General features: G+C 46.9%; 1 long non-coding RNA gene across 8 annotated transcripts in view; it reads left to right on the top strand.

Moving 5' to 3' along the window:
* The window catches only part of LOC103889758 (uncharacterized), a 268,260-nt gene that overhangs the window by 210,288 nt on the left and 35,786 nt on the right, over positions 1–22,186 (top strand). Inside the window, exon 5 of one of the 8 annotated variants that reach the window (XR_008522288.2) lies at positions 11,398–11,416. The exons of the other annotated variants lie outside the window; for them this stretch is intronic. This is a non-coding gene — a long non-coding RNA (uncharacterized LOC103889758). Of the gene's footprint in view, positions 1–11,397; positions 11,417–22,186 lie in introns of those variants that run through there. 8 annotated transcript variants of the gene reach the window in all.

The following is a 22,186-nucleotide window of genomic DNA, read 5'->3' as shown; positions in this document are numbered from 1 at the left end:
GTTGTTCAGGGCCAGTGGCTCAGCCCTAGGAGCACTGACTGCTTCAAGACACAGCCTCCTCTGGGATGCCAGGCAGAGTCCACTCCTGATGGCAGACTCCACTCTTCATGGGGCTCCCTCCATTACTCATTAGGTCACAGAATAATAGAAAAAGGCAGGAAAGATGAAAAAAAGAGAATTTAAAAACAAAACACGTCCAGGTGTGGTGGCTCACACCTGTAATCCCAGCACTTTGGGAGGCTGAGGCAGGCAGGTCATCTGAGGTCAGGAGTTCGAGACCAGCCTGGCCAACATGAAGAAACCCTATCTCTACTAAAAATACAAAAATTAGCTGGGCGTGGTGGCGGGCACTTGTAATCCCAGCTACTAGGGAGGCTGAGGCAGGACAATCACTTAAACCCGGCAGGTGGAGGTTGCGGTGAGCCGAGATTGCACCACTACATTCCAGCCCGGGTGACAGAGCAAGACTCTGTCTCAAAAAAACCCCAAAAAACCCCCAAAAAACCCAAAACACATGGTAGCAAAATAATAACAAATTGAAATATGTCTGTAATGACAGCAAATGGGAACTTACCTACTCCAAGACAGAAAATGATCAGATAAGATTTCTAAAAAGTCCAGGTACGTCTTGCTTCCAAGGTACGATCTAAGATGAAATCACACAGACTGAAAATAAAGGAATGGAAAAATATACACTATTTAAATGCTAGCAATAGCAGACAGATTATAATAGGAGAGAGACTATATAATAATCAAGGCACCAACTGACTCAGAAGCTGTCACAGGCCCAAATGTATACGCGTCTAACATACATGCACCTCAAAATATAGTAAGCAAATTGACAGAACTACAAGTCTAAGATTACAATCCATTTAACTTTATCAAAAGTTGATAAGTCAAGCAATTTAAAAAGTACTAGGTTATAAAAGATTTGAAAAACAAAAGTAACAAGCATTATCTAATGGGTGTGTGTGTGTAAAACTTTGCGGCCAAAGATAAATGGTCATCATAGATCATTTAAAAACAGGTGGTGATACACAGATTATTTAAAAATTTGACCACATACTAGGTCACAAACAACTCAACAAATATTTAGAATCATCAAAATAACACAGATCATATTCTCTAAACACAACCCAATTAAATTAGAAGTCAATACTAAAATACAGTCTCAAACTCATATATGTGGGAACTAAAAAATTCACTACCTAGTAACTAATAGGCTGAAGAAGAAATGACAACAGAAATTTATTTGAAATAGACTGAATACTAAAGTATTATGAATCAAAGATGTGAATCGCAACTAAATGGATATTTAGAAGGGCCGAGTTGGTGGCTCATGCCTATAATGCCAGCACTTTGGGAGGCAGAGGCCGGCAGATCACTTGAGCCCAGGAGTTTGAGACCAGCCTGGGCAACATGGCAAAACCCTGTTTCTACAAAAAATTAGCCAGGTGTGGTGGTGAGTGCCTGTGGTCCCAGCTGCTTGGGACACTGAGTTGGGAGGATTGCTTGATCCCAGGAGGTGGAGGTTGCAGTGAGCCATTATCATGCCATTACACTCCAGCCTGGGCCACAGAGTGAGACCTTGGTGAAAAAAGAAAAAAAAAAAAAAAAGGAAGGAAAGATGTCAATATCATCTCCTAATTATTCTTTAAATTCACTACAATTCTATCCAAAATCTTGAAGGGGATTTTTTTGTGTGTGAAATTTGACAAGCTGATAATCATCAAGACTAATTATACATTTATAATACTTAACATAGTACAATATCAATATATATATAGTGAATAGATCAATAGAAAATTAGAGAACTCAGAAACTGACCTATGCATCTGTGGAAATTTCATATATAGTGGAAGAGTCATTACAGATCAGTAAAAAGAAGGAGTGGGCTTGTTCAAGAAATAACTTAGGAAAAATAGGTTATCCATACAAGAGTAATAAAATTAGATCCTTATATCAACACACATGTAAAAACAAATCCTTGGTTGATTAAATACCTAAGTGTAAAAAGCAACAACTTCAAATAATTTAGAAGAAGATGTAGAAGACTATCTTTACGAACTCAGAGTAAGAAATTATTTTCTTAAACTATATACAAAAAGACCCTTAATGCAAAAATTAACAGAATATTTGGTTTAGTAAGTAGGATTGTATTTTAAAATTTTTAAGTTATTCATAAAAAATGTTAAATGTCAAGCCAGAAACCAGTATTTGCAATGCAGTCATATAATTGACAACGGCCAGAATCCAGAATACATGAACACTGGCAAGTCAATGGAAAAAATGACCAAAAGACATGAACAAGTTATGGATGAAGGCAGCTCAAAGGGCAAATGAGCATTTGACTAGATGATTACCTCTTAATAATCAGAGAAATAAGCAAACAAAAAAGTATGCCACCTGTGTATTAGAGTTCTCCAGTGAAATAAAACGAATAGGATTTACATGTGTATAGAAAGAGATTTATTTTAAGAAATTAACTTCCATGATTATGAAAGTTAATATTTCTTCCACGATTATGGAAACTGGTAAGTCCAAAATCTGCATGCTGGGCTGGCAGGCTGGAGACCCAGAGAGAAGCCAATGCTACAGCTCAAGTCAAAAGGCCATCAGACTGAAGACCTCAGGAAGAGCTGATGTTGCAGGTGAAGTCCCAAGAACAGTCTGCTGGAGAATTTCCTCTTGTTCAGGGAGCTCAGCCTTTTACTCTATTCAGGCCTTCAACTGACTGGACGAAGCCTGCCCAGGCTCTGGAGGGCAATCTGCTTTACTGAAAGCCCACCAATTTCAATGTAAATCCCCATCAGAAACACCCTCACAGAAACATTCCGGCCAAGTTGACACTCAAAATCAACTACAGAACCTCCAACACATCAGACTGGCCAAAACATTTGTCTGCCACTACCAAGTGTTGACACAAAAGGCAAGCATAAGAAACTCATATTGGGCTGGTGAGGATGTAGAGCATGGATCCAGACTGGAGAACCTCTCACACATGTGCACAAATATTCGCTGCATCATTGTCTGTAGTGAAAAATTGAAAAGGAACTGAAAAACAATCAGCAGAAAATAGACAAATTAATTCTGATAAGGTTCATATGACTGAGTATTATACAGCAGTTAAAGGAGTTAGAGCAACAGGTATCTGCATGGATAAATCTAAAAACAATTGTGAGTTTCAGGAAGATAGATACAACAGGACAGATTTCCACAAAATTGAAAACTTACAAACCAATACTTTATATTACTTCGGACTGAATACTGTAGGAAAATCTAAAGAACAGGCTTGAGATTAATACACAGTAAATTTAAGGTTGTGGCATCTCTGAGGAGTAGGGAAAGGGAATGAGATCAAGGAGGCCTTCATCTGTGTCTGTAATGTTTTATGTATTTTTTTCTAAAGGCTTGAAACAAATATGGCAAAATATTAAGATCTGATAAAGCCACGTGGGCGTATGACATTTGTTATATTTCTCTCTATCCTTATTCATGTGTTTAAATAATTCTCCGAAAGCAGTTTACTGAGAGTTCAGCATGTCTCCTGAGACATTCTAGGAAGTTATGTGCAGGAGTGGAGAATATGATTCATTGGAAGAGTTAAGTGCCCTAAATGCCAGCCAGGCTGTGACCCCAGGACAGAAGTAGGGTGGGGGTGCCTTCTTGCTTGCTAGTGACAATCTACACCAACCAGCACTGCAGGAGCCCCAGGATGACAAGGAAGGACAAAACGCAGAGGGTGACGGATGCAATGAACCCCTATGTGGTACACTGAGTGGTGGAGGCTGGGTGTAAAACACATGATCGGTGCAGGGAGACCAGCTATGGAGGCTTTGGGGACCATGATAATGACCATCCAGTGTGGCTGTACTTTTCTCTAGAAGAGGGTTGGCCTACATCCACTCCAGTGGATCCACATTCCCTCCCAAGAGACTGATAAGATAGTGAAAGATTTAAGTCACCTGTGTGGGTGGCCCTCAAGACCCCAGCAATGAAAATCGAAAGGGGTATCACAGTGTTTTCTGGCAAGAATTGGCCATTGCTTAATTTTCTTGTCTGATTTTTCCTAGCAACCTTGTCTTTGACCTCGCCTGGCATCCTGTGTGGTCATGAGCCACAGAGATGGAAAAGGCAACATGGTAGAGGCGGGAGGAGGCAGGAGGTGGAAAAGAAGGGTTATCAGGTGATGAGTTCAGCCGTCTCTTGCCCTGAGTTTAGTTGTGCTTTGTTTATAAAAAGTGCTTTTCTACAAAAAGTATTTGATGGTACAAAATATTGTCAATATGGCTTAGATGGGTTTGAGAAGTAAGAAAAGGATTGTGGTGATAGCAGGAAATAAGACAGAAATTTTCCATGGGGGCTCCAGGTCTGAAGGCACTGGCAGGTACTGCAGGGTGCCTCAAGCAGGGGTCACTTGATAGGGTCAAAAATCAGTAATGTCTATGCTCATCTCCAACCTCTGCAAATAGAAGAGGAAATGTTGTGAAGTATTTAGATGCATTTTCTTAGGTGCATTGGTTTTGTTAAATTGGGACATGAAGCCAGCCACAGCCAGCTGTCTCTCCCTTTCTGGTGAGAAGGGGACCACGTGAAGCACCCAAGATGTGAACCAGGACTCAATTCACATTTGGGGAACCTGATAGCCTCCTCAGATGCCCCTGCAGGAATCCAGATTGACCCCTGAGGCTGAGCTTTACTCTCTGCAGGGATGACTTCCATCCAGCCTGGGATGGGCCAGGGAAACCGCTGCTCACCCAAAGTGAATTTAAGCGTTCCCAACAGCAACTTATCAACATTTTTTGTTGTAAAGCACACAGAGAGCAGTGAACTCTGTCCATTTTGTGAGCAGCACATCTGGATAAGGCGGGTGCCCCACTGCATTCAGAGCAGCTCTGGGAATGAGGGAGGAAGAGACAACAAAAGGAAAAGGAGCCTTCCAACAAGCCCAGACGTTAGACCCGAGCCTTGTCCCTGTCATAGGCTAGTCATTATTGATTAAAAGGTGGACATCAGATAAACCCAAGAGGGACAGCCCCGCCAACTTCCAGAGCAATGAGGCCCTCACTCTGCCCTCATCTCTACTGGTGTACATTCTGGGGAATTTCTGAAACACCATGAATACAGAGGTGTGACTCAGTGGGAATCACAGGAATGTCAGAGGACAAAGCAGTTGGTATTAATAAATTGCTTTGAGTCTGGAAACAAAGAAAGTGGCCTTTTGGCTGGTAGTAAAGGACAAGTGAGAGTCTCCAGGTCTTTCCCAACAGACGGGGTGAGCCAGAGAAGCGATAGAAAGCCAGCTAATGAGATATTTGTCATGAGCCATGGGGCCAGAGGGATGCTGAGCCTAAATAAGAGAAAAGTGTGAAGCACTCAGGAGGCATGCCGGAGCTCAGTTCACATTTGGGGAAGCCACTCCATAGCCTCCTCAAATACCCCAGCAGAAACCCAGATGGGAATTCCCCAGAGCTTCCCCTCAGGTTCCAGAGCCTTCCACCAAAGTGGGAGTAGACAGAGGTAGCTCCTCTCTCCCCACCTATGCTCCCTCTTGCTTTGGTCCTGGCCTCAGTTTCATCAATAGCCAGAGGCTACCAGTCCCTAGAAGTCAGGGGGTGCTGGCACTTTCAATGGTAGTACCTCCATGTGCCATTAGTTCCATATGTAGGTTGAAATTATTTTATAATGAGATGTCAAACATATTTTAATCAAAAGACCTCTGTAACAACCACATCTGCTCTGCATCAAAAGTCTCTCTGGGGCCAGGCATGGGGCTATGGGCTCTGGCATATGTTATCTCATGGAATGGCCTCTTACTTAGGTTTTATCACCACCATTTTTACAGACGAGGAAACTGAGGCTCAGACAAGTGGCAACTTTTAATCCAAATCACACAGCAAAGTAAGTGCAAAGCCAAATTTTAGTCCAAAGCTATACTGTATAGCAATAGTAGTGAATATCCACTTTAAGTGTGAAAATACTGAGATTACATATAAGATATTTAAACAGAATCATGCATTTACATGAAAATAGAAATTGTGTTTTACACGCTTTTATATGCCTTGAAAGTGCCTCACTAGAAATAGAACTTAGGAAAATGAGCAAGTGGATATTTGGTGCAGTCCCCAATAGAGGGGCGAAGAGGTCCCTGTCTTGGCTCTGATAAGAGTTTTAAGGGAACAGAGTTCAGGGAGTGGCCCCTCTCTTTCACCTGAGACTCTCTAAATTTGCCCGCCATTCACCAAGGCCCGACAGCTTTGCAAGTACTCTTCATTTAGCCAGGAACCATGTCGCATTTTGTTTTGATTTATTTGGCCACCTTCTCTCTAATTGATCCAAGCTTTATTAGACTGTGCTCAGAGAATCCTCAATCTACTTTCTACCTTGGGAACTTATTTACAAATTTTTTTCAGGTCATCTGAGGGTTATTCAACTCATTGTTCTTCAACATCTTGAGACATGAAAAACGGCTCACTCCCAGCCCTAGTCTCGTGTCCTTTCTCTGCCACTAGATTTTGGCTGTGTGAACGCATGGACACAGCCAAATTCTTTGATACTTCATTAGGACAATAACAGAGGCTGTGATGTCTCCTGCCGTTTCCCTGGTTTTGGTCACAGGAATGAAAGACTACAGAAAGGTGTGGAAGAAATGCACACAATCAAAACTGTAAGGTTATTCAAGAAAATCTATGGGTTTTAAAGCCAGAAAGAACTGATTCAAATCATGGTTTCATCCCCTTGTACTTAGAAACTTTGAGGTTGTTACCAGCCTCCCTAAGCCTCTGTTTCCTCCTCTGCAAATGGCAACAATAATACCTGTGCAGAAAGGTTCCTGGGGTTCCTGGGGCCCTGTGCACCGTGGCCACATACTGCTGCATAAGGGCCTGCCTCCCAGCTCACAGCCATTACAGCTGCACTCATTCCCTTCCCCTCTGGTGGCCCTCCTGGATACTTAAAAAAAAAAAAATTAAAAACGGTATTTGGACAAGAAAAACAAACAAATAATCCACAAATGCCCACACACTACTGCCTGAGATTCTCATCTTATCTGGGTGGACAGCGGTAGATTTAGAAGTTTCCTGGGTGATGCTATGGTGTTGCTGGGTGGAACACGTTGCTAACTAAAGCTGGACCAGGAGGCTAGAGCAAGCTGAGCATCTCAGCACTGGGGTAGCCCCATGCTCCTGGTCCAAACATATAACTTCATTTGGCTCTCCCTCCCTTTTTCCCTTCTTTCCTATTTGAGACAGGGTCTTATTCTATCCCCCAGGCTGGAGTGCAGTGGCATGATCATGGCTCACTGCAGCCTCCACTTCCCAAGGACTACCAGTGCATGCCACGATGCCCGGCTAATTTTTGTATTTTTAGTAGACGGGGTTTCGCCATGTTGCCCAGGCTGGTCTTGAACTCCTGGGCTCAAGTGATCCTCCCACCTCAGCCTCCTGAGTAGCTAGGACTATAGGTACCCATTACCATGCCCAGCTAATTTTTGTATTTTTTGTAGAGGTGGGGTTTTGCCATGTTGCCCAGGCTGGTCTTGAACTCCTGAACTCAAGGGATCCGCCTGCCTCAGCCTCCCAAAGTGATGGGATTATAGGCATCAGCCACCGCACCTGGCCCAGTTTCTTTCTTGTTTTTTTAAAATTTCCTTTGAGACAGTCCCACTCTGTTGTCCAGGCTGAAGTACAGTCGTGTGATCATAGCTCACTGTAACCTCGAACTCCTTGCCTAAAATGATCCTCCTGCCTCAGCCTCCCAAAGCACTGGGAATACAGGCATGAGACACCATGACTGGCCTGGCCTTCAGTTTCTCTGCTCTAACTCTGGATTGCCCTAGAAATCCTTTTCTGAATTTCTCAGGTATTAGATACTCACCCATGACATCTGCACCTTTCTCATCTTCACCAGAATCACACTGTCTTAATTCCTTAACTCTTCCTGCTTCTTGCCAGGCTAAGAAGCTGTATTAGTTATCTATTGCTGTGTAACATGTCACCCTAAAACGTGGCAGCTTAAAACAAATGTGTGTTATGTCACACTTTCTGTGAGTCAGGAATATGGACACGGCATAGCTGAATGCTTGTAACTCAAGACTGCTCAGGAGGCTGCAGTCAAGCTGTCACCTGGGGCTTTGGTCTTATCTGAAGGTTTACTGGCATGGGGGCATCTGTTTCCAAGCTCACTCATGTGGTTCTGTCCCTCCCCACCTAGGCACCTCCACAGGCTGCCTTGTGACATGTGGCTTGTTGCCCCGGGGTCGTGTGACTCTAGAGAGAGTAAGACAGAGCACCCAAAATGGAAGCCACAGTGCTTTTTATAACCTATGAAGATGTGACATCTCATTACTTCTGCCCTATTCTAGTCATAGAAGCAAGTTACTTAGACTGGTCCACACCGACAGGGAAAGGATGACATGAGGGTGAGGATACAGGGAGAGTAGGGGGTCATTGGGGCCCATCTTAGAGGCTGCCTACCACAGAATCCCTAATTATTTCTCTGAAAATAAAAGGAGGAGAAAGAGACACCATATTCTACATTTCTGCTTACCTCTGTGGTGGGGCTGATGTGCGTGGTTTTCATGGCTTAAAAGCACACTCCATCTCACTGGGGGTTTCCCACATAGTCATATGAAGAGAGAAATTGCTCCCCAGAACCACTGGGGCACCTCATTTTGTTGATGCTTTTTCTTCCTCTCCACGGAGATGCTCTGGGTAGAAGGAATGAAGCCTTCAAGGTGGACCCTGGAGGGCTCTCCCGGAGGCTTCTGTCTGAACCAGTGGGCTTAAAAATGAGCAGGGAGAACCTTCATGAAAAACACTGTCAAGTACTGTCTCAGTTTGCTCCAGCTGCTGTAACAGAATACCATAGACTGGGTGGCTTGTGAGCAATAGAAATTAATTTCTTGCAGTTCTGGAGTCTGGGAAGTCCAAATTGAGGTGCCGGCAGATTCTGTGTCTGGTGAGGGCCCACTTCCTGGTTCATAGACAGCCTACTCCTCGCTGTGTCCTCACCTGAAGGAAGAGGCAAGGCAGCTCTTTAGTGTCTCTTTTATGATAGTGTCTCTTTTATGATAAGATAGATCTTATTTGTGAGGGCTCCACTGTCGTGATCCAAGCACCTCCCAAAGGTCCCACCTCCAGGTATCATCCCACTGGGGATCAGGCTTCAACACATGAACTTGAAGGGGAACACAAACATTTGGTCTATAGCAAACACCCACCATATACCAAGCCCCATGCTTCTCTGGGCTTGGGGGTGCCGGGATACCAAGGTAAATTAAGCCTGGTCTCCATGGCAAGCTGGTGTGATGGTTGAGAGAAGGTCTAAGGGGTCAATAAGGGGTTCTCGCCTGGCGCGGTGGCTCATGCCTGTAATCCTAGCACTTTGGGAGGCTGAGGTGGGCCGATCACGAGATCAGGAGTTCGAGACCAGCCTGGCCAGCATGGTGAAACCCCGTCTCTACTACAAATACAAAAAAGTAGCCTGGCATGGTGGCACGCACCTGTAATCCCAGCACTTTGGGAGGCCAAGGCGGGTGGATCACAAGGTCAGGAGTTTGAGACCAGCCTGGCCAGCATGGTGAAACCCTGTCTCTACTAAAAATACAAAAAAGTAGCCAGGCATGGTGGCACGTGCCTGTAATCCCAGTTACTCAGGAGGCTGAGGCAGGAGAATTGCTTGAACTCGGGAGGTGGAGGTTGCAGTGAGCCAATTGCGCCACTGCCCTCCAGCCTGGATGACAGAGTGAGACTCCGTCTCAAAAAATAAAATAAAATAAGGGGTTCTCATCCTAGTGCTATTCTCAGCTGAGTGACTTTGGGAGAGTGACTTGACCGTCATGAGCCTCAGTGTTCAAAGGATCTTTATGATTATGTCTGTGAAGCCCTCTGAGTCACCTCTGAGTCTGAGCATCCATCTAGGTGCTCCATCAGCAGTAGGTATTCCCAGTGCTATTGCAGAGAAACTCTCTAAACCCACCTCTCAAACTGGGCCAGCCTGGAGACTGGACCCAGTGGGTCTGGATGCTGACTTGAGCACACATGTACCCCGGCTCCTCAGGAGACTCTCATGCACCCCAGTGGCTGGGAACCACTGGTCTAGAGAGTCAGCCACATCAAGGAATGGTGGCACGTGGGAATGTGAGCAGGTGCAGGTGGACACTGGGCCAAGGTGGGGCGTGTCTGGACTCAGGGCCTCGTTGGCCAACTCTCCTAGGACTTAAGAAGGGAGAGGAGCCTAGATAGAGGGGCCAGTTTTCTTTTTTTAAAATCCAACTTTTATTTTAGGTTCAAGGGGTAGGTGTGCAGGTTTGTTACATGGGTAAATTGCATATCACGGGGTTTTGGTATACAAATAATTTTGTCACCCAGGTAATCAGCATAATACCCAACAGGAAGTTTTTCAGTCCTCACCCTCCTCCCATCCTCCCCCCACCAGCAGTCCCCAGTGTCCTCTGCTCCCATCTTTATGTCCGTGTCTACTTAATGTTGAGCCCCCACTTATAGGTGAGAACGTGCAGTATTTAGTTTTCTGTTCCTGCATTAATTTGTTTAGGATAATGGCCTCCAGCTCTATCCATGTTGCTGTAATGGACATGATTTCATTCGTTTCTGTGGCTGCACAGTATTCCATGGTGTATATGCACCACATTTTCTTTATCCAGTCCACCATCGATGGGCATCTAGGTCTTTGCTATTGTGAACAGTGCTGTGATGAATATATGCCTGCATGTGTCTTTATGGTAGAACATTTTGTATTCCTTTGGGCATATACCCAGTAAATGGGATTGCTAGGTCAAATGGTAGTTCTAGTTTAAGTTATTTGAGAACTCTCCAGACAGCTTTCCACAGTGGCTGAACTAACTTACATTCTCACCAGCAGTGTAGAAGCATTGAGGGGCCAGTTTTAAATCCTAGTCCCTTCCTGATGCTTTATTCATGCTTTATTCCTGCCTCCTGTCACCCATCTTAGGGAGGATTCACCCAGTCCCTTGCTCCTGGCTGGAAAAACCTTTTAAGGAAAAGTCGCTAATCTGGGTACATCTAGACTTAGCTTCGCCCGTGGAAAGTATCTTGCTTTTCACAGCCATTTGCTACCCACCCTCCACCTCCCCACACCCCTCAGACTTCATGCTTGAGTCCTGTTTACCAAATGATGGGATCCTGTTTTGTCACCTCAGTCCCCTCTGAGGGGCAGTCAGCTGGCTGGAGCAGGAGGCTGCTCAATCCCACACTGCGGGCTCCTGCACAAGGTCAGATGTGCAGGCCATCATGAAGCGAATGTCGAGGGTGGTGTCATCCTGAAGGTTAACGCTGTAGCAGGGAGAGTGTGGGGTTGAGTGTCACTCTCCCTCCTCGTGCAATAACTATCGTGGGTAATTCTTTTATCCTCTTTTAGATAATTTTTACATCCACAAATCAGAAAAGGAATGAGAATCAAACAAAGTAATAAATATGGAAGAACTCAGAGAACAGTGTCATTCTATAACAACAATCAACACGGAGCCTCTGTTAAGTGTCAGGCCACATTCTGAGCACAGCAGAGACACGACTGCACGAAGCCACCACACAGTTCACATTATAAAAATGAAACAAGTGAATGACAAGTGTCACACGGTGTAGCAAGCACGATAGAGGAGACAGAATGAGGAGAGCATGTTTAATAGTAAGAGGTTCGGAAGGAAGCCAGCCCAGACCTGAGTGAAATTAGCCATGCCTTTGCCTGGGGGAAGCAGGTGCCAGCAGGAGGAACACCGAGCCCGGCCTCGTGAAGTGGGGGGCATGGGGCATGGCAACAGGCTGCACAGGAGCTCTGCTCTGGAGCACGTTATCCGGGCACAACCAAGAACATTGCTGGCACCGCTTGAACACTTGCAGCCAGCTCATGACAGCATTTAAAGTGTCTTTGCTGATTTGTTGAAAACAAGATGTAAAAATCACTCAGTGAGAAGGTGATATAGACCATCAGCCTAACTCCAATCCTCCTCGGGCTTCACCTCCCACCTCCCAGCTCATGTGCCCTCACAGTAAACTTCTCACTGCTCCTCAATTTATCTCCAGCCCCAGTTCCTCTGTTGAATACCTCCTGCCCCATCATTGCCCCTGTTTTCTAAGAACCAGCTCAAACATCACCACCTCTATGGAGATTCCCTCCTCGTGGGGTTCACCCAGGAAACTCCACCCAGTCCTTCTCACACCCTGGGAACATTCCTCCATTGTAATCCTCACTGCCCTGGGCCCCTGGAATGCACTGAAGGACCTGTCTTCCATCTGTGTAGTGTGACAACATATATTTGTTGTTTCCTTGCCATGTTTAGGCAAGGAAGCAGGAGGTGGGATTCCTTGGATGAAGAAGAGGTGAGTGAGTCCCCCTATGATGTGAGCTAGTGAAGGGTTGTCATCAGTTCAGAGTCATTCCAAAATACTCCTAATACATTTCTGTTTTGATTGTATCTTTAGGAATTAGTGGTGATGTGTGTGCCATTGCAGAAAAAAAAGAATGATGCTCCGTTTCACAGCTTACAGAGCTGGTTTCACATACACTTGAATGGTCCGGCTATTTCTGACAGCTACAAAACACAGGCGCAGACACCACCTTGCCTTCTGGGAAGCTGTAGGAGACACGTTACCTCTCGACAGGATAAACAGCCACACACTAGAGGGTAACGGCAGGGCAAGCTTCACCCCAGCACCTCCTAACCTGGCACAGGCTTGACCACATGCTACTTCAATGATTTCTTTTTGAGATCAAACACCTGCCCAGCACCCCAGTCTCCTGACTTCTTGCTTGGAGCCTGCATCTCAGCTTCCTCAGCAGCAATGAAAAAGGAAGCCAACCCCGACCTGTAGAAATAGTGTATTTCCTCAATTCCAAGGCACACAATTGTTGAAATTTTAATTATTCTGAAATCAGGATGTGTCTTACAATTAGTCGGTACACTACATGTGGTGTTTCTTTTTTCTTTCGTTTTTGTTCACCCCCTACAAGCTGTTCTTAAAACAATGGTGTGTCGTACAATTGATGACAACTTAGAATCAAAGAAAATAGTAGTTAAAATCATGGGGTGGCAATTTAAGGTCCACCCGTGTCAGACTTCTCGAAGTCATTGTGAAACTGTGTTTTGTTCTGCTTTGAATATCTGGTGGTGTGAACCCAGAGAGACTGGATTCCTAGATCCCTGAGGCCTCCTGGCCGAGCCAGGAGCATGGGGCAGACAAAGAGCAAAGCATAGTCCCCACTGACTTGTCAGGCCTGCCAGCCCTGCCACTGGCTTTGTGATTTTCATTCCTGAATTCATAGAGATGGCTGCCAGCAATGAGAGGTAATCTCAGGACGCACAGGCCTGGGCTAGGCCTTGGAATATTCCGGAAGTCGGTGGCCAGAGTTGTATCAAGCCAGACGGGACACATATGGGAATACAATTACAGCAAAGCCGGCAAGGCTTAGTGAGGGGCAGAGGGCCTGGCCACATGAGGAGCCAGCGCTGTGAGCAGGCCCGGCTCTGGGTGCCGGCTGTGTGTCCTGCACAACCACACCTCCCAGAGTGCATTCGTCGCCATCCACTCCAGATGCCCCTTGAACAAATGAATTTCACAGTCGCAAAAGGCTGAAAAATGCTCTGTGACCTGGCACCCCCTTGGGGAACCACAGTGCATTAAAGGCTCTGAGAAGTCCTGCAGTAAAGAAACCTGATGAACTTTTGTTTAAGTTAATGTTTTCCAAACTTCTTTGATCACAGAATCCTTTTATTCCAGTAACACGTTTTACGATCTTAAGATGTGAATTTTCTGCAGAACAGCCACTTGGGAACAGGCCTGTCTTGTGCAGAAACATGAGGGACTGGGAGCCAATTTCATCACTCCCTCAGTTGATTATGGAAAGATGAAAACAGAGAGTGGAGAAATGAAGGGTAAGACCAGGGAAGAGGTTCTCTCTGGGGCCCCAAAACATGGCCCTGGCTATGGACATACTTGGGGGTGGGGGGATCCACTTGCCTGCTGGCCTCTTTTGGGCAGTTGGTATTGGTTGCCCGGGTGTCCCCAGGGCAGTAGCTGCAGCACTGGCCTGATGGGTGTGCAAGCCAGCTGGTGTGTCCAGCATGGTTTTGGCACACCTGATTGTTTTGGAAAGGTCTTTTCTTGAACAGGAACTTGCAAACTCAAAACAACAGCAAAACACAAGGCCACACTCACCCCCAAGGGTAAGTCCGTGGCTCCTCCTGCACACCCAGGAAAGATCCTGCGGAAACACAGCACCGGAGGACATGGGATAAGAGACAACAGAGAGGAGTGGTGCTTCCAGAATTTAGGAAACACAGCTGCTACTTTGGGCCCTCTAGATACTTGAAAGAAAAAATGATGGAAAGTGTTAGCTGAGAATTACATTCTTGGTGACCACTGGCTGTATGCAGGACAAATAGTACTACAAAGTACTACAAAGAATGCAAATCTGTCTGCTGCACCCAGCAACTTCCAGTTGGTGAAAGGCTATGTCCCTGGAGAGGTAATAACTGCCACTGTAAGAAATTCCTAGGGTCCAATCCTGAATCCTTCTCTCAACAGCAGGATTCTGGGAAAGGGAAGCCAGGTTGTTCATGGAAATTCAATGGAAGAATTAAGGCAATTAAATGTTAAGTTTCGCAGGGCTGGTCGACAAGAGAAGAAGGGAATCATATGCAATGAGCACAACTAAAATGAAGGCACGGAAGCAGGATGGTCAGGCTTTGCTCAGAGAATAACTTCAATGAGAGCAGTGAGCAGGTGCGCTAGGGTCCTGGGAGACAGTGAGAGGTGGGTCACAGAGAGCAGGCTGAGGAGTTTGGATTTGCTCATAGAGAAATATCTTAAACTAACAGATTCCATATCAGGCAAGGTCTCTTGGCTTCAAGGAGCTGGCAGCCAGGAGGGAATGATCGAATGCTGGGTGGGGGCTGAGAGCATCTGGCGGAAAGAGGGAGGATGTGGGCAAAGAGGTTTTCAACAGGTTGTGTGGTTGTCCAAGGGGAGGCCATGAACAAAGAGAACTGAGGCAGGGAGAGGGAAGCCCACAGGCCTTGGGGTTGGGTCAGAAGAGGTGGTCAAGGAGGGAAAGGAAGGAGAGAAGACAAGAAGAAAGGAGGGGAAGAGGGAGGCACCTCCCCTCTCACTGGGGTCAGGGTTCTGATTGTGACTGGGCTTTGCATAGAGCAGGTGGGCAGCTGTGACCCGCACATGATATTCCACCCGAAGATGTGTTTTTCTGACGTGCACAGTAATTTTCAAAAGCAGGAAAACTTTATATAGATATCTAGATAAACGGAAGGGCCTGGCCTTCCTGGACCTGCACCTGGCAGTGCCACCTGGAGCTGGTCACAGCTGCTCCCGCAACGCCTGGACTGGGCGCTTCAGTTCGCTGTAGTCCCCACCCTTCCTGCTGCCTCACACCCAGGTGACTTCACTCACGTCCATTGACACCCTCTGCCTGGCCCCAAGGACACTGAAGTTTGCAACCTAGATGCAGATTACGTGCACACAGGGCTGCCATTCACGGGAGGGAGATGGCCTGTGGGGTAGGAGGGTGCTGAAATCCAGCTTGCATGCACGCCCGTGTTCTCTGTATGTCCCAGGGAAGGAGGTCCCTTCTGTATTTGCACAAAGACATCGTACAGGCTGAAAACGGCCCTGCCCACAAATTCTCCCAAAGGTGTGTATTCTCCATTGGTCACAATGCGCTATGTAGCCCATGAGAAGGAGACCAGCTCAGGGGAGCTGAGAGTGAGAGGAGACTGCATTCTCAGACACAATTGTCCAGACACTTCCTTTAAAAACTACATGCCAATGCCCAATAATGCTCAGCCTTGGAAAACAGTGAGTGTCTAATCCAGCCATTTAAAGCAGGGAGAAGATTTTAATTGGTTGCAAGGGCTGGTGTAATTATTTACAGCATACAGAGGTTTTCCTTTTGAACCTCACAGCAATCAAGTGCAGCAGCAATTTTTCTTTCCCTATTTTGCAGATGAGGAAATGGAAGCTTATAGAGGTTAAGTGATTGGCCTCAGGCCATTGCATTTAATACTGCTAATAATATTAACAGCCACAGTCCATCCTGGGCAGGCCTGAGCATCTCACACACATTCGCTCATTTCCTCCTCACCCCATGAGAGAACTGATGCTACTTTTTCCCCTCTCTGAGAAGAAGACAGAGGCCTAGAAGAGTCTGGGCAGACTCCAAAGCCCACCTTTCTAGTCCCAATGTGAGACACCCCCATTAATAACACCAAAGGGCCCACACCTAAAGGCAAATCAGTCGACTAAAATCCAGGCCTTTGGTCTAGAATCTGTCACTCTTATTCCTGCATAATTGTTAACACTGGACTCATGGTGCCTTGAGCTGAAATGGTTCATGCAGGATATATCAAAAATCTGAGCATTAACCAGAGTGTTTGTAATGATAAGTAATCTGTGCCTTTTTTATGAGACATACTAGCTCTGTGTTTGACTCTGGTCAGTGTAGGCATTAACTTCTGATCTGAATCAGCAAGACCTGGGTTCCAGCCTCGCCCTGCAACCCACCAGTGGTGTGTGGCCTTGGACCCATCACCTGCCTCTCAAGGCCTCATCTTCTTCCTCTGGGACAAGGGCACAGCCACAGCCCCCGTGTCATGGCAACACATGGGTCAGGCTCAGGTCTGGCCCTTGGCAATCAGCTGATGATGGCAGGGAGGCTCTGCTTCCTGTCCCAGGCAGAGGGGATGGCACGGCCTGTGAGTAATGCAGGTTTGAGTGTTGAGCCAGTTCAGAGAAAGGCTGGGAGGACCTTTGGGCACAGTCAGGCTCCAGGGATGCAGGGGGTGGTTCCTTCAACTTGTCTCCAGCACAGCCACACATGCCACCAGTGTGGGGAGGGAGCCCCTGGTCATTTTCTGCTGGGGAGCAGAATCGCTGATGAAGGGCCCAGCACCAATGGGGAAGAGGCCTCCCCCACAACCCTGGGCCTCCTGCCCACTCAAGCCACTTAAAAATCCGTACCGTGCCCACAAGGCTTTCCAGTCTCCATGTCTCAGGAAGGTCCAAGACAGTAGGTGGAGGTGGGCACATGACAGGGCTTTCTCATTGCCTCCAAACAATGCCATGTGCTGGGCCATATTTTCTGCTCTTCTAGAGGCTTCTGTGTCCTGGGCCAGGTGGGTGCTCATTGTGTTCCCTCTGTCTCTGGGATCCCCTCCTGCTCAGGATTTAGGGGGATTGGGAGCCCTGTGCCCACCTGCCAGCTCCCATTTACTCACACCGCCCTGCAGGCTGGAGGCTTAGCCACTTCCCAGGAGGAGCCTAGAAAGGATATTGGTCGCCCCGCTGCTGAACCTGCCCCAGCATCCTTGAGGGTCTTGAAATCTATTTTAGGCTGGGCACCTGTAATCCCTGAAATTTGGGAGGCCAAGACGGGTGGATCACCTGAGATCAGGAGTTCGAGACCAGCCTGGCCAAAATGGTGAAACCCCATCTCTACTAAAAATACAAAACTAGCCAGGCATGTTGGTGCATGCCTATAATCCCAGCTACTCATGAGGCTGAGGCAGGAGAATTGCTCGAATCCGGGAGGCAGAGGTTGCAGTGAGCGTGAGCTGAGATTGCGCCGTTGCACTCCAGCCTGGGCAACAGAGCGAGACTCCATCTTAAGAAAAAGAAAATCTTAAAAAAAGAATGCCACTGTCATGTGGAAACACCTCTAACAAACATGAGGCCAGCTAAGCTGGGGTGGGGGCCAGGTGGCAGCCTCTGAGGAGGCCTCTGCAGTCCTGGGTGGATGGCTCGGGTACAGCCTGTGAATATGAGAAGCTCTTGGCCGCTGCACATGGCTCAGTTCCCGTCATCGTGCATCAGACACTGGAAGACAGTAGTTGGAGCTGCTGGACAGGGCTGTTTTTTCTCAACCAGACAGTATCCAGGTGCCTGTCCCTCGGCAGAGGGAGAGGTGCCACCACCGGCTACCATGATAAAGAGTCAGCTCAGAGCACCTTTGTTGGGGGGCCTGAGGAGATGAGGTGGTATGGGGATAGGATTCTGGAGGACCCTGCTGGAACATGTAGAAGGACAAGAATAACTCCCCACTGGGACTGGAGGAGAGGAAGGCACATGGGGGCCCTTGGCAGGGTGGAGTAGGGCCATAGGTAAAAGGAAAGAGGAGAAAAGGACAGATACTGGGGAGAGTGAGAGGGAAGGGAGGGGAGGAGAAGGGAGGCGGACACCTCCAGATCTGGTGTGGCAGAAGTCTCCTCAGAAAAGATGAGTGCAAGATGTGGGAGGAAGAGAAGGACGTGAGGGTCTCCAAAGTCTGCTCAAATTTTCAGGTGCAAATGACCTCCCATCAAAATAGCCCCAATCTGAGTTCTGCAGAGGGTCAGAGCCAACTCAAGGGCATGGAGTTTCTGAAGCCAGAGGGGACCTTGATAAACAAGAAAGCCTGAGGCCCAAGGAAGTTAAAGTGATGTGCTCAAAATAACCCAGCCAAAAGGGGGTGCAGCCTAGATCCATACACTTCATGGTGCTCTACCCACTACACCATAAAAGGAGAGTCCAAACATGGTAAAGATGGATGGCAGACTGGCAGCCAGTGCCGTCTCCATGACAGCACTGTCACGGAGGTTTACATTGACATTTACATTGACATTGACATTGTCATGGAGATTTACACTGTCATTTACAACCTGGCATGCTTTAGATGGTAAAGTAATAAAGCAGAATTTATGCATCTAAACAAAGACCTCCAGTACCTTGGAAAACTGCACACCTTTGTTTAGCAATTGCATTCACATTTAGTAATTGTTTTCTGAGTAATCCATTCATCATTCATTTATTCCTATGTCTGGTATTGGCAATTTAAAAATAAACACAACAGAGCTCCCACTGTATAATTGCTAAACACAATGACAGCTGTAATTGAGGCACTGAAGGAAGGTCAGGGGAGCCCAGGAGGGCGGGGCTGCTGCTGCCTGCTGAGCTGGGAGGGTTGGTGGCACCCCTTGCCCTAGGTTGCCATAGCAGATATCATAATCAATTACGGCCGTCTTTCATGAGGAACCTGGATCTTTCCCAAGGAATCGGTGAGAAGTTTCAGCTCACATACCATCTCTGATTTGCCATCCCTGGGATGTTAGCTGAATCCTCTCGTTTTACATTGAGGAGACTGAGGGCCAGAGAGTTCAATGCAGGGCGTAGTTTAGACTCCAGACAAGCTGCCAGCAGAGATGAGGGGCTGATGGAGACTGGCCAGCAAGTGGCCATGCTGCCTGCTGCAGACCCCACTTCACACTCTCATGCCACCCCCTTGGGTTCACTGATAAAATTATGCTCACAAGAGCAGTGCTCTGATTTCTATGAGATACTGTAGAAAATAACTTGTTTTTTCTTTTTGTATTATTTTTTATTGTATGATACATATTCATATCAGAAAAACTAGAAAATACAGCTAAATTGGAAGGGAAAATTAAAGTCACTCATAATCTAACCACTGCTATTTACACTTACACCTTGTTGGATATGTTTTCAATATCTTTCTAGGCATTTTTCTCTCTGCTTATGTGCCTGTGGTGTTATGATACATATACATAGGTTTTCATTCATGGTTCCTGGCTCATCACTCTCATAGTCCTTGTTATAATCTTGGGAGCGTTAGGCCTCAGGAGACAATGTCCCTCTCTCTGACTTTTTCCTGTTCTCCTTTCTCCTGCCCAAGGCAGGACTCTAATCCGATTGTGGGTCAAAAGGCCTTCATTTCAGAGCAGGTCCTGCCGCAGGCCCTAAAGGAAGAAATGCTGCACAGAGAGGCTAGGAAAAGTCTGAACAGACAGGTCTTGCTGGGTTTAGATTGTGTTCTTTTTGCCCAATCACATTTCTACATGGTTGTCAGTCATGCCATGTAATGAAGGCTCCATAAAAACCCAAGAGGGGCCAGGTGTGTTGGCTCACACCAGTAATCCCGGCACTTTGGGAGGCCAAGGTGGGTGGATCACTTCAGCCCAGGAGTTCAAGACCAACCTGGGCAACATGGCAAAACCCCATCTCTACCAAAAGAAATACAAAAATTAGCTGGGCATGATGGCTTGTGCCTGTGGTCCCAGCCGCTCAGGAGGATCGCCTGAACCTGGGAGGTGGGGGTTGCAGTGAGCTGAGATTGTGCCACTGCACTCCAGCCTGAGTGACAGAGCAAGAGAGAGAGAGGAAGAAAGAGAGAAAGAGAAAGAAAAGGAAAGGAAAATAAAAGGAAAGAAAGGACAGGAAAAGAAAGGAGGAAGGAAGGAAAGAAAGAAAGAAAAGAAAGAAAATAGAAAGAAAGAGAAAGGAAAAGAAAAAAGAAAAGGAAAGGAAAGGAAGGGAAAAGGAAAGAAGAAGGAAAGAGGAAGGAAGGAAGGAAGGGAGATAAAAGCCAAGAGGACAGTGTTCAGAGAGCTGAGCACGTGGAGACTGACAGGAAGGTGGAGAAGTCATCCATGTGCCAAGTGGGTGGCTGCCCCAGCTCCACGGGGACCGGACTCTTCCAGACCTTGTCCTGTGTATCTCTTCATCTGCTGTTTATTTGTATCCTTTAAAATATCTTTCTAATAAACCTATAAATGTTAAGTGTTTACCCAAGTTCTGTGAGCCACTCTAGCAAATGGAACCCAAAGGGGGGTCTTGGGAACTCCAGCTTGAAGTGGGTCAGTCAGAAGTTTCAAAGACCTGGACTTGAGACTGGTGGAAAGTGGGGGGTAGTCCTGTGGGACTGAGCTCTTAAGTTGTGGGATCTGATGCTATCTCCTGGTAGGCAGTGACGGAATGGAATTGGAGGACACCCAGCTGGTGTCCACTGCTTGCTGTGTGGGGAAAACCCCCGCACATTTGGTCACAGAATTCTTCTTCTGTTGATGATTGCTGTTGAGGTATGAAAGCAGAGGAAAAACATGATTTGAGAGGTTTTTCCAAAACAGTCCCTGAGTGGTAATCAGAGTAATCCATCCACCTTGTGAGTGTGCATTCGTGCTTATGTCTGTGTATATGGGATTACATAAATATGGCTCACATGTGTATGATCGTATTTGCACACTCCCTTGTCCACTTACTTATATATCAAAGTTTCCCTCATAATGTCCGCTCTGTGTCACTATGTACCCTCCCCTGTCCTCCATTCCCCACACCAAGAGTATTATGAGTATTGAATGCCACGTGGGCAGGTTCCCCAGGCAATGAGGGGGTGGGCCTGTCAAATGCAGGCCATGCAGAATGCCGCAGAGCGGGAGACGGGTGAGCCAAGGGAGCCGAGAGTTCCAGATAACAGAGTGCACAGCAAATGCCGTGGCCCGCATCCAGCAACCAGGAGAAACAGAACTGCTGAGCTCAGAGTAGGCCAAGGCCGCGTCTGCTAGCAGGGAGCAAGGGCACAGCCTGCTGTCTGGCCTCTTCTGCCCCATCCCTCCACCGGGACATGGCCCAGCTGAGAAAGGGCTGCCAGACGGCAAGTCAAGCGTGGGGCGGGAGAGGACAACGCTTTATGCAAGAGTGGATTCTCGGAGCCTCTGCACTCTCCATCAGGGCTGCTGGCATGGAAAACACAGAGAAACCATCACCTAGGACTTGATTGAACTACTGGACTTACCAGAAGAGCCCAATTTAAAGCAAAGAGGTCCAGAGAAAAAAGCATTCTAGTGACATTTTTATATATTTAAAAACTGGAAAAAAGAAAAAATAATTAGAACACTGAGATCCCACTGTCTATGAAAAATGGGCCCAGCCCCGCTGACAACCAACACACCTCACCTCACACCTTCCCCTCTGCCTTCATTCTGGCCGTGAGCCCTGAGCCGACCATGCACATCTTACCACCTGGCAAACCTCAAACTCTCCTCTTGCCCACCCCCACCAAGCCCCACATTCAAAAGGCTTGCCTGAGAGGCCTGCCCACCTCCTTGGCAGTTCTGGCCTCCAGTGCCCTGCCAGGTGAGTGACTTCTCTGTCCTGTGTAGCATTTGATACAGGTACGTACTGCATTTATAACATTTACCATACTGGCTTGGGGTTGTGACACATCTTCAGGGGAGTCCCTGGAGAGCAGAAAGCTTGTCCTAGTCATGTTTTGCTCACCTTGTTCCTGAATAATACCTGCACATTGCAGGGGATCAGCAATATTTCCAACCAAACCATAAACTTCTCCATCTCCCCTTGAAGTCTTCTCAATA

This window comes from Pongo abelii, chromosome 12 (assembly GCF_028885655.2).
Source record: "Pongo abelii isolate AG06213 chromosome 12, NHGRI_mPonAbe1-v2.0_pri, whole genome shotgun sequence".
Lineage (NCBI taxonomy): Eukaryota > Metazoa > Chordata > Mammalia > Primates > Hominidae > Pongo > Pongo abelii.
Note: the sequence above shows the minus strand (reverse complement) of the source record. Positions and strands in the feature narration are given on the sequence as shown.